The 10,763-nt window shown below is 43.7% G+C and overlaps 1 long non-coding RNA gene across 1 annotated transcript; it reads left to right on the top strand.

Annotated features, from left to right (window-relative positions):
• The first annotated feature begins 1,288 nt into the window (after positions 1-1,288).
• LOC138440065 (uncharacterized) lies at positions 1,289-8,203 on the top strand. Its single transcript, XR_011256905.1, has 5 exons — positions 1,289-1,454; positions 2,460-2,533; positions 2,964-3,070; positions 4,734-4,867; positions 6,918-8,203. It is a non-coding gene; the product is annotated as an uncharacterized lncRNA (long non-coding RNA).
• The last annotated feature ends 2,560 nt before the right edge of the window (positions 8,204-10,763 follow it).

Raw genomic sequence — 10,763 nt, 5'->3', positions numbered from 1 at the left:
GCCTAAGCCCCGCCCCTTGCTGTCCCTCACCCCCTAAAAGCAAACGAGGCAAAACTGGGACTTGAATGCCTGACCTACAGAGCCAAGTTGGATGTTTAACTGGTTGTCAGCCTAACCGCTTCGCTAGGGAGGATTACTGGGTTTTGTCTTGCTCCCAGGCTCTCTTCAAGCCTCACCCCGCCACGGCAGGCTAATAAAGAACTATGGACCCTATTAGCGCTCACTTTAAGCTGTAACCCCAACACTAATGCCAACCCTAACCGTAACCCAAACCCTGACCCTGACCTGAACCCTAACCCAAACCCGAACTCTAAGAAGAGGGGGGTCCCCGAATTCTAACCTGAACCCGAACCCTAACAAGTGGGGGGGTTGCCCGAACCCTAACCCTAAGCTTAACAATAAACCTCTAAAATAAAAAAATTTTCTGGTCTAAGCCCTGGCTCTTGCAGTCCCCTGCCCCTTAAAAGAAAAAGGTTAGACTGGAGACTTGAACTCCTGACTTACAGGCCATAGTCTGCCTGCCTAGTGGCCTCCCTAACCCCTATGCTACAGAGGCTTGCTGCTTTCAGCAGGGCTCCCGAACCCTCTTCAAGCCTCGGCCCGCCAGGGCAGGCTAATAAAGAACTATGAGCCCTATTAGGGCTCACTTTAAGCTGTAACCCCAACACTAATGCTAACCCTAACCGTAACCTGAACCCTGACCCTGACATGAACCCTAACCCAAACCCGAACTCTTAGAAGAGGGGGGTTCCCCAAATTCTAACCCTAACCCTGAACCCGAACCTGAACAAGTTGGGGGGTTGCCCGGACCCTAACCCTAAGCTTAACAATAAACCTCTAAAATAAAAATAAACGTTTCTGGTCTAAGCCCCGCCTCTTGCTGTCCCCCGCCCCCTAAGAGCAAAAGAGCTAAGCTGCAGACTTGAACTCCTGACTTACAGACCATAGTCTGCCTGCTTACCAGCGCACCTAACCTCTACGCTACAGAGGCCTGCCGCCCTGACAGAGCTCCCGGACCCTCTTCAAGCCTCTGCCCGCCAGGGTCTGGCTCTATAGAATATCATGGCTGTCCTAGGTCATCTTTGCTTTCTATAGTCATAGTTTTATCCCTAAATCATAGACAGATCAGCTGAGAAAAAGCTTGGATTGTCTCGGTGGGGTGGATTTGCTTGTCCTTGTGTTTCACCTGGAGGCAGTCGCGGTCCCGCGGGCCTGTCCTGGAAGGGGGCGTGGGGGTGGGGCGCACCGTGAGCGCGTCGGGGGCGGGGCCAACCTGGGCGGCTGGTCAGGAGCGCGGCTCACGTGAGCGGGTCTGGGGCGGGATGAATATGGCGGCGCGTCGGGGGCCAGGGCTCTCAGGGCTCGCCATTGCAGCTGGGAATGCTCGTTTCGTGGGCTCCTGGGTCCCCGTCGATTGGCATCCAGCGAGCAGAGCGCAGGGCTGTGGGCCACAGGTAAGGGAACTCAGACTGGGCGGAGCAGGGAACCATGTATTCTGCCCTCTTTGTTTGCAGTCTCGGAGCCGACTAAAATGGCGGTCGCAGAAAAGCCTCGCCTTTGGGGCCAAGGGTTTTACCGCTTTACCCCTTTGCATAAAGCTCAGACCCGCGCGGTTTTCCCAAGCAGCCTAGTGTATTGCTTCCTACAGGCCTGGAGAGGATAACAGGCAGGAAGGCCAGGGGTCTCCAGACAGAGAAAATAGACTGCAAGTGTCAGACGTTTTTTCCTCTCTCTTAAGAGGCCAGAGGAGACAAAAGAGTGCTGCATTTTTTTTCCTCCATCTTGATACAAATTTAAAAGGAGGTTTCTCAGAAAATTCTGTGTTGCCATGACCACTCCTGGCTCCACCTGAATTTAACTTTCCTCAAACCTTGAACTAAGCAATGCATTTTTCTTATGGAAATGTTTGTCTTAAGGTATGCTAATGTACTATGTATTTACCCAAGGCTCTGTCTTCAGGTCAGTTTCCCCTAAAGGCTCAGAAAAAACTTGACAAACCAGTATGTTTTACTCATACCTTGTTCTCTTAATCTATGTGAATGAAACTATATATTTGCTTGGAAATCTGCCTTTCTTCAAGATTCATGTCCATCATTTTATGGCCTGGGATGACTCATCTGCTGCCAATGTTATCTCAATGCATGCTGTGGGTGAGGGGCCTGGTGCCATTCTCTGACACATTGTCTTTCTTTCATTAGCAGACTGCTAGTGGCTCTATAACATCTGGCTAAAGACTAGCAGGGGGTACTCTTTCTTCCCCCTTTTACTGTCTATGTCAGCAGCTCTCTCGATCTCTTTTATATTTTAATAAAACTTTTTAACAGAAAACCTCTGAGCCATCAAGCTTCGTCACTTGCCCTGGATTGAATTCTCCTCTGGAGTCCAAGAATGCTGGCATCTTTTGTGGTTTAGCAACCACCTTTCAGCCTTTTGTAATTCATATTGAATCTTCATTTCAGATTGAAGATGCATTCCATGGTATTGCCAACTGAAGCCTTTTCATCGCTATGGAGTATCTGTCCATGTCTTTAAGGTATTTTTCAGCAATCATGTATCATTTCCAGTGTGCCAGTCTTGTTATCCTCATTCTGTCCATAGCAAAGTCTTTTATTAATGTTGACATGACTGAAAGGGAATCGTTTGTTTAAATTCCTTTTCAGATTGTTATTTGCTGGTGTATACAGATAACACTGTGTCATCATCCATTTGTATCAGTTTGGACAGCTTGATAGTTGTCTTTAGTTTCTTTAATTTCTCATAATTTAAGATGACCCTGGCTCATATATTTACAGTCTCACCCCTAGTCTCAGTCATTTCTTCAAAGAACTGTCCCTTTTTTTAACATTACATTATTTTTGACTGTGCTGGGTCTTTATTGCTCGTTTGTCTAGTTGTAGTGAGCAGAGGCTACCCTCTAGTTGCTGTGCCATGGCTTCTCATTGCAGTGCTTTCTCTGTTTGCAGAACTTGGGCTCTGGAGCATGCAAACTTCTAGAGTTGTTCAAGGGCTTCGTTGCCCCTGGGCGTGTGGGATCTCCTACACAGGAATTGAACCCGTGTTCCCTGCATCGGTAGGCAGATTCTTTACCACCGGGCCATCGGAGATGTTTCCTGTTCCCTTTTATTAGAGAATGATATTTAAAACATACATGTAGGAGCTCAATATGCTCAGCTGACAAATACATGGATATATATATACATGTATTCCAGCTCACCTTTGAACATATTCAGTTAAAGGTAATTTGTGATGTCTCCAACCTGATCCACCACGACATGGACATTGTAACGTTTCCTTTTGTTTATCTGTAACTTTGCATTCCAATGGTAAGATACCTGGCTTCCACCGCTTGTCATACACAGAATTCAGTGCTTGTCCCACGTGGTTACTGAAAAAAAACTGTCAGATTGTCTTTCAAAGGGGGCTCTGCATGCATTGCACCAGTATCTTGAGTATGTTTTTGTATGATAGTTTACTATCAGTATACCCTCAGTGGCCAGGTGTCTATTTCAGTCGCTACCAATTATGAATGGGCTTGTTTGCTCTAGTGTTCTTGGACAATTCGAATACAGTTTCTTTGTCAGATATGCATTTTTTTTAGGAAAACAGTTTTATTGATTGTTGGCTGTGTTGCATCTTTGTGTGTGGGCTTTTCTCTAGTTTTGGTGAGCATGGGCCATAACTAGTGGTTTGCAGGCTTCTCACTGCAGTGTCTCCTCTTGTTGAGGGGCACAGGCTCACGGGCTTCAGTGGCTGCAGCATGTGAACTCGGCATCGTGGCTTCCAGGATCTAGAGCACAGGCTCGGCAGTTGTGGCACACGGGCTCCATAGGATGTGGGATCTTCCCATCCTAGGGATCGCACATGCATCTCCAGCACCAGGGGGTGGATTCTTTGGAATCTATGGAACTACCAGGGCATATTTTAGATTCTAGTTTTCCACACATGTATCTAGTGAAAGAGGCCAGGATCAAGAGGCATGGCAGCTGGGAATCCTCAGCCCCAGCTCTGGTGTGCTATCCAAAGCTCTGGGGCCTCTGGTGAGCAGCTCAGCTTCCCTGGGACTGTTTCCTCCAGTCAGAAATGCCCTGCTTTTGGACTGTAGCCCACCAAGCTCCTCTGTCCCTGGGATTTCTGAGACCAGAGTACTGCAGGTGGTGCCATTTCCTTCTCTGCTGCTGCTGCTGCGTCGCTTCAGTCGTGCCTGACTCTGCGCGACCCCATAGACAGCAGCCTACCAGGCTCCTCTGTCCCTGGGATTCTCCAGGCAAGAACACTGGAGTGGGTTGCCATGTGCTTCTCCAGTGCATGAAAGTGAAAAGTGAAAGTGAAGTCACTCAGTGAAGTCGTGTCCATCTCTTAGTGACCCCGGGGTTGCAGCCTACCAGGCTCCTCTGTCCGTGGGATTCTCCAGGCAATGGTACTGGAGTGGGCTGCCATTGCCTTCTCTGATTTCCTTCTCTGCAAGATAGCGTTTTGAAGATATTTTCTCCTGGATATTGCTTTTGATGAAGGAAGGGGGATCCCTTCCAGGGCTTGAGAGTGAGTTCTTGTCTGACACTGGGCAATGAGTTGTCTGAGGAGAGGAGTGCTGTCCAAGCGAGAGGCTTTATTGGGAAGGGCTGCCGGGGTGGAGGGCAGGAGGGTGAGGGAAACGGAGAGAGCCACTCTGTCATGTGGCTCACAGTCTCAGGTTTTATGGTCATCGGGTTAATTTCTGGTTTGTCTCTTGCCAGGCATTCTGAATTGGGATCTCTCTTGGGGGCACACACATCACTCAGCTGAGATGGATTCCAGCGAAGTGGATCCTGGGAGGTTGGTAGGACCTCTGAACTGGAGCCTCCCATCACCTGACCTCTCCAGAATTCTGGTTGGTGGTAGCTTGTTCGTTCCTTGTTCCTTCCCAGGCCCTCCTGTTGTAAGATGACTCCTGCAAGTGTTTTCTTTTCTCTGTTGCCTGGCCAGGGTGGGTGGTCGGTGGTTCATTTAATAGTTTGTTTTTGGTTCTCTCGAGTAAGGTCCTCCACAGGGTAAATGTATGAAATGATAAAAGGCAATGTTTTAACTAATTTGTATTCATAATTTGGTAAGTTGGCCTGTTTTGTGTATGTTAGACCTGATCACCAGACCGAAGGTCATGTAGAACTTTAGTAGTTTTCTAAAATTCTATAGTTTTTAAAATGGAGTTACCTTGTTGCAAAGTTTGTGTTTATGTTCATATTTTTTTAAACAGTTATTTCTTTTTAGTTGATTGATCATTGCTTTACAATATTGGTTTGATTTGTCATACATCCACATGAATTAACCATAGGTGTACCTATGTCCTCTTGCTCTTGAATCTCCCTCCCACCTCGCACGCATTCCCACCTCTCCAGGTTAATACTGAGCCCCAGTTTGAGTTCCCTGAATCATACAGCAAATTCCCATTGGTTTACATATTTACAAATGTAGGTGTACCTGCACCCATGCTGCTCTCTCCATTCATCTCACCCTCTCCCTCTTGTTCTCCACCCTCGTCTGTAAGTCTGTTCTCTATGTCTGCACCTCCATTGCTGCTCTGTGAACAGACTCGTCAGTACCATCCTTCTAGATTACATGTTTTTCTCTCTTTGACTGACTTCCCTCCCCTTTATTAGAACAAACTCAAATGTGTTCCTTTTTATGGCTGCATTCCATACAGGCTCTGTTTGTTCCTTAGCCATGTTTTGCAGAGGGTCATGGAGCTATTCTGCTCCATTTCAGTTTGGGCTTCCAGTCTGAGTGCTCGCAGCAGAGCTGCTTCTGGGTGAGCCCTCTGAGGTCTGTGAGCGCCGGGCTGCCCGCTCTTCTCCTGTGGCCCGAAGGGGGCGCCAAAGGCCCCTCTGACCCGCGGGCGCAGGACGCTTTGCCTTTAGACTCTGCTCCGTGAGCAGCTGGCGGGAGCTTTGTCTCCTCAGGACCATCAGGGCTCAGGCTTCTGGATAACAGGGCTGCATCCAGGCTGAGAGGAGCAGGGTTGCCTCAGTGCCCACCAGCAGGGAGGCGCTGCAAGAGCGGAAAATGAGGACGGAGTAGACGTTTCCTGTGTCCAGCTGAGGGCTGACTGGGGGTCCATCTCAGAGGACTCAGGGGGAAAGAGCTCCGTGTGCAAAGCGGTGGGTTTTCAGTTAGATTTGCGTTAGATGATGTAGAGGATGAACACTGATGTTCTTCCGTGTAGGTGGCCATTTTCCTGTCACTGTTTCTTGAGAAGACTGTCCTTTCCTCTTCGCTCGTTCCTGGTTTGATTTTCAGGAACTGACCATGTACAGGTGGGTTCGTTTCTGGGCTCTCTATTCTCTCCTGGAGTCCATGTGTCTGTGTTCCTGCCAGTTCCTCACTGTGGTGGTCACTACAGCTCCATGATGTAGTTTGAAGAGGGATAGGAAGATGCCTCCAGCTGTGTTCCTCTTTCTCAGAGTCTTTTTGGCTGTTTAAGGTCCTGTTCAACAGTAGCAGTCTAATATGAGGAATACTTCTATTTCTGTGAAAAATGCCATTGAATATTATTTTGTGATTGCAGTCCGTGTATTTGTTGATGACTTTGGTTGGAATGGACCTTTTAATTCCTCATTGTTCCAGTGCATGAGCGTGGAACAGTTTTCTGTGTATTTGTGTTTTCTTTGGTTTCTTTATCAGTGCTTTCTAGTTTTCTGACTACTGGTCTTTTATGGTCTTGATTAAGTTTGTTGCTAGATGTTTTATTTAAGTGGGATTTTCTTAATATTTTTTTCTGATTGTTATTAGTGTGTAGAAATGCAAGTGATTTCTGGACTGTAAATGGTAGTATTTTATATGATTGTAAATTGATCCGAAATGATTCCGCTTTACTGAATGTAGCCTAACAACTTTTTGTGAAGTGATGTGGATCATTTTATCTGTAAGATCTGTTTCTCCTGCAGTAGGTCATCCAGAGGACCCAAGACATGGTGGTTACTAATAGACTTCCCACAGTACTTCTTCATTCCACGTGGACTCCTTCACGGGCAGTGAGCATCGCAGCTTCCCTTGAACTTCATCTGGGTAAGTCTTGGCCTGTATCAGAAAGTTTCCTGCCTGTCTGCTCTAAATTTCTTTTGTGGTATCGACATGGTTGTTTTGAAACCTAGTATACTTTCCAGTCATTTAAAATGTACAGAAAATGCCTAGCAATGGGAACAAGTGCTAGCATTTGCCACATCATCTAAAATACTCTATGTGTTTTATCCAAAATGGGTTCCTTCTTCAGAACCAGCACATAATCTCCAAAATCAGGAAATCATATGGTATCTACATTATAATGTAGTCCACCACCCCACTTCCACTTTTAGCAATTGTTCAAATGTATGAATATATCTTTTGTTTCCATCTTCATCCTTTTTTCTTTATTTAGAGTGTTACTGAGATTTTCAGTTATTTGGACAAACTTGATGGATTGAAAGCAGACATGGTGAATAAGGGTTCTGGGTGGCCTTTCCTATGTGGATTTTTTTTTTCACTGAAGATGGTTTTAATATTTATTCATGTTGTAACATGTATGAATCCTGCATTCTTTCTCCCCCCATAGTAATTAAAAATAAATAATATGCCATTTACCGTTTAGATATTTGTAAGCATACAGTGTTGTAGCAGACAACCTTTTCTTGTTTTGCAAACCAGTTTAATAATGTGCACCTTATGCGTGCTTTGGAGAAACTCAGGAAACTGAGTCAGTGACTGAAATGGCCCAAGATATCACCTTAGATTCCATCTTCATCTGAAAACAAAACAGGCACTTCCTGGTGGTCCAGTGGCTGAGACTGGACACTCCCAAAGAAGGAGGCCCAGGTTCATTCCCTGATCCAAGAACTAGATCTCCCATGCCACAACGGAGAATTTGCATGTTGTAGCTAAGTATCTGGCTTGCCTCAATGAAGGTCAACCTGGCACAGCCAAGTTAAAAAAGAGACAAATATTAAAAAAAATACAACCAAAGGAAAGGAAGGGTATGGTGGTTGTGCAGATTTACGGCTTAGCTTTCCCTATCGATAGAAAAGAAAAAAGAGTTTCAAAAGACTGTGTCTCATCCTTCTATCTGGCATATAGAGAGGATTCCTTTGAAATGAGATTTCTCTGGTAAATGTGACTCACAGAAGAGCTGTCTTGAACTTGGGTTTCAGAGATGATCATGTGTCCTCTAAAAAAATAAAAGTTAATTGGGTCCAACTGATTCTCATGCTGAGGTGGTATATTTTGTGGTAGCATTTGCTCCCCTTCACTTTGGATGTATCCCCATTTGTTTACACTGTCATCTACTGAAGACATCCTGATATTTGAAAGTTTTTAGTTATTACAAGTAGAGCTGTTGTATATAATCATGCGATACTTTTTTGTCTGGACATGTTTTCAAAGCTGTTTAGTAAGTGCTAGCCATGTAGTATTCAGGTCACAGGAGAGCCTTGTTTAGCTGTGGAAACATCCAGCTATGTTTCTCTGTGGCATGTGGGATCTTCTGGGGTAACGGATCGAACTAGAGTGTCTTGCATTGTCAGGCAGATTCTTTACCACTGAGCCACCAGAGAAGTTGTGCCCTACCCCCTTTTTTTGAGTTTACTGAATCTAATAGGTGTGCAGTGCTACCTCACTGTTATTTTAGTTTGTAATTTCCTAATGACATGTGATTTTGAGTCTTTTTGATAGGCTTATTTACTATCTTTATATTTTTGTAGGCCAGGTGTTTAGGTTTATACATTTTTTATGAGATTGTTCCAGATTTTTTGGTATGTTTATAGTACAATCCTTTATCAGATATGTATTTTATAAATATATTTTCCTGTGGCTTGTGTTTAAGTTTTGTGAATAAGGTTTTCCACAGTTTAAATTTCCAATTTTTTAAAGTTAATGTTATATATGTTTTATATCCTTTTTTTGGATAGACTTTAGTGTGTTGTTGTTGTTGTTAAATTTTATAAGCAGAAGTGAGGTACTGTAGATACAGTTTTAAGCTAAGATGAGGTACCATAGATACAGTTTTGCCTTTTGTCTGTTAAGAAGTTTGAGTGAGTTTGGTGTACACTGTATGTAACATTATGTCTACATTCATTTGACTGGATATAGCTTCCAATTATTTGTCTAATTGGTTTTGGAGATATCACGGGAAGTCAGTTTTTCCAAGGGAAACTGAGGTCCATGAAACATGAACTCTTTTCGATCGGTCGGAATCACTCTCTGCTATTTCTGACAGATTTGACTTGTTTGGATATCTCATATGAGTGGAATCACAGCACGTTTGTCTTTTCTTGGTCTGGTTTATTTCACTTAATCTAATGACCATAAGGTTTGTCCACATTGTCGCATTGTCAGAATTACTGACTTTGAAGGGCCGAATCAGATTCCATTGTGTGTATACCACAGTTTGTTTATGGAATTGGCTGCCATGGACACTTAGATCACTTCTGTTTGTTTGCCAGTGTGAATCATGCTGTTGTGAGTATGACGGAAGAAGTATCCATTTTTTCAGCCCCCTTTCCTAATCCTTTTGGGTACATAGCTTGAATTGGAATCGAACTATGTATTTATTCCATGTGTTTGTTTTGGAGTCATTTCTGTAATGTCTTGCAGAGTGACAGCACCATTTAATGTACTTTTTCATATGGTGGAATACCGTTCAAGCTTCTGAATATACCTTGTGTTGCATATTCAGTCTCCCACCAACGGACACTTGAATGAGTTCTACCTTTGAGCTATCGTGAATGTCACTATGAATATTTGTGTACCAGTTTTTGTTTGAATTATTAACAAATACATTACTATATATAAAAGAAGCCACAAGGACCTACTGTACAGTTTAGGAAACTATTAAATATCTTATGATAATGTATAATGGAAGAGAATCTCAAAAGGAATATATGAAAAGCACATAATAACCATGATATTTATTGTGCCAACACTATGAGTTATCATAGCACTACTCAACGTGTATTTATACATGTCACTAAAATATTCACATCTGTAAGGATATTATAAAAAATTATATAAAAAATCAAGAATTCAAACAGAGAATAAATAAACTTCCTGTCATTGCTCATCATCATTTATACACTAATACTACCTGTAACACTCATTGTATAAGTGCTGGACTAGCAATTGACATTCTCGTAAACCAAGAGATTGTGAAGGTGTAAGGAAATATAGCTTATTGAATTCCTTAATGAAGGATTATAGAACTCTATGTCCATGAAGTGAATGAAATTCCGTTTTATTGAGCCACATTCTTACTAGAGTGATGAGCTTCCACCCCACCCAACATTAGTTCACAATGAAATCCTGCAGTCCTCTGGCCTCAATGTCTGCTTCCTGCTACCGAGAAAGAAAAGATGAGGAAGTCCTGACAAAACCGATGCTATTTTTCTTTTTCTGATTTGTATTTTATCGCAGGGCTTGGCAAAAAGAGGGCCCAACCTGTTTTTAGAGTTCCATCCCAAGGGTTCCTCCGGCATGTTCCCTATGTTGACAAACTGCTGATTATTTTCAACAAAGGACAATGATCTGCACTTCACTATCTGTTGCTTGAGCTGGAATAGCAGGCATCCCTTGAAGTGCAGTCCTTCATGTGGAAGTAGGCATCCCTGAAGCAATAGTATAAGAGGAACACATTTATCATGTAGACATCGCAGCCCATGCATTTGTAATAATTTTTCAGTTATACCCGTCATCATCAGAGGAACTGACTTGTCCCAGTAATAACGAGAGTACCCAGTATAACAGTTCCTTGACTTATGAGTACTTCC

This window comes from Ovis canadensis, chromosome 5, assembly GCF_042477335.2.
Source record: "Ovis canadensis isolate MfBH-ARS-UI-01 breed Bighorn chromosome 5, ARS-UI_OviCan_v2, whole genome shotgun sequence".
Taxonomy (NCBI): Eukaryota; Metazoa; Chordata; class Mammalia; order Artiodactyla; family Bovidae; genus Ovis; species Ovis canadensis.
This window is presented reverse-complemented; position numbering and strand designations above follow the sequence as displayed.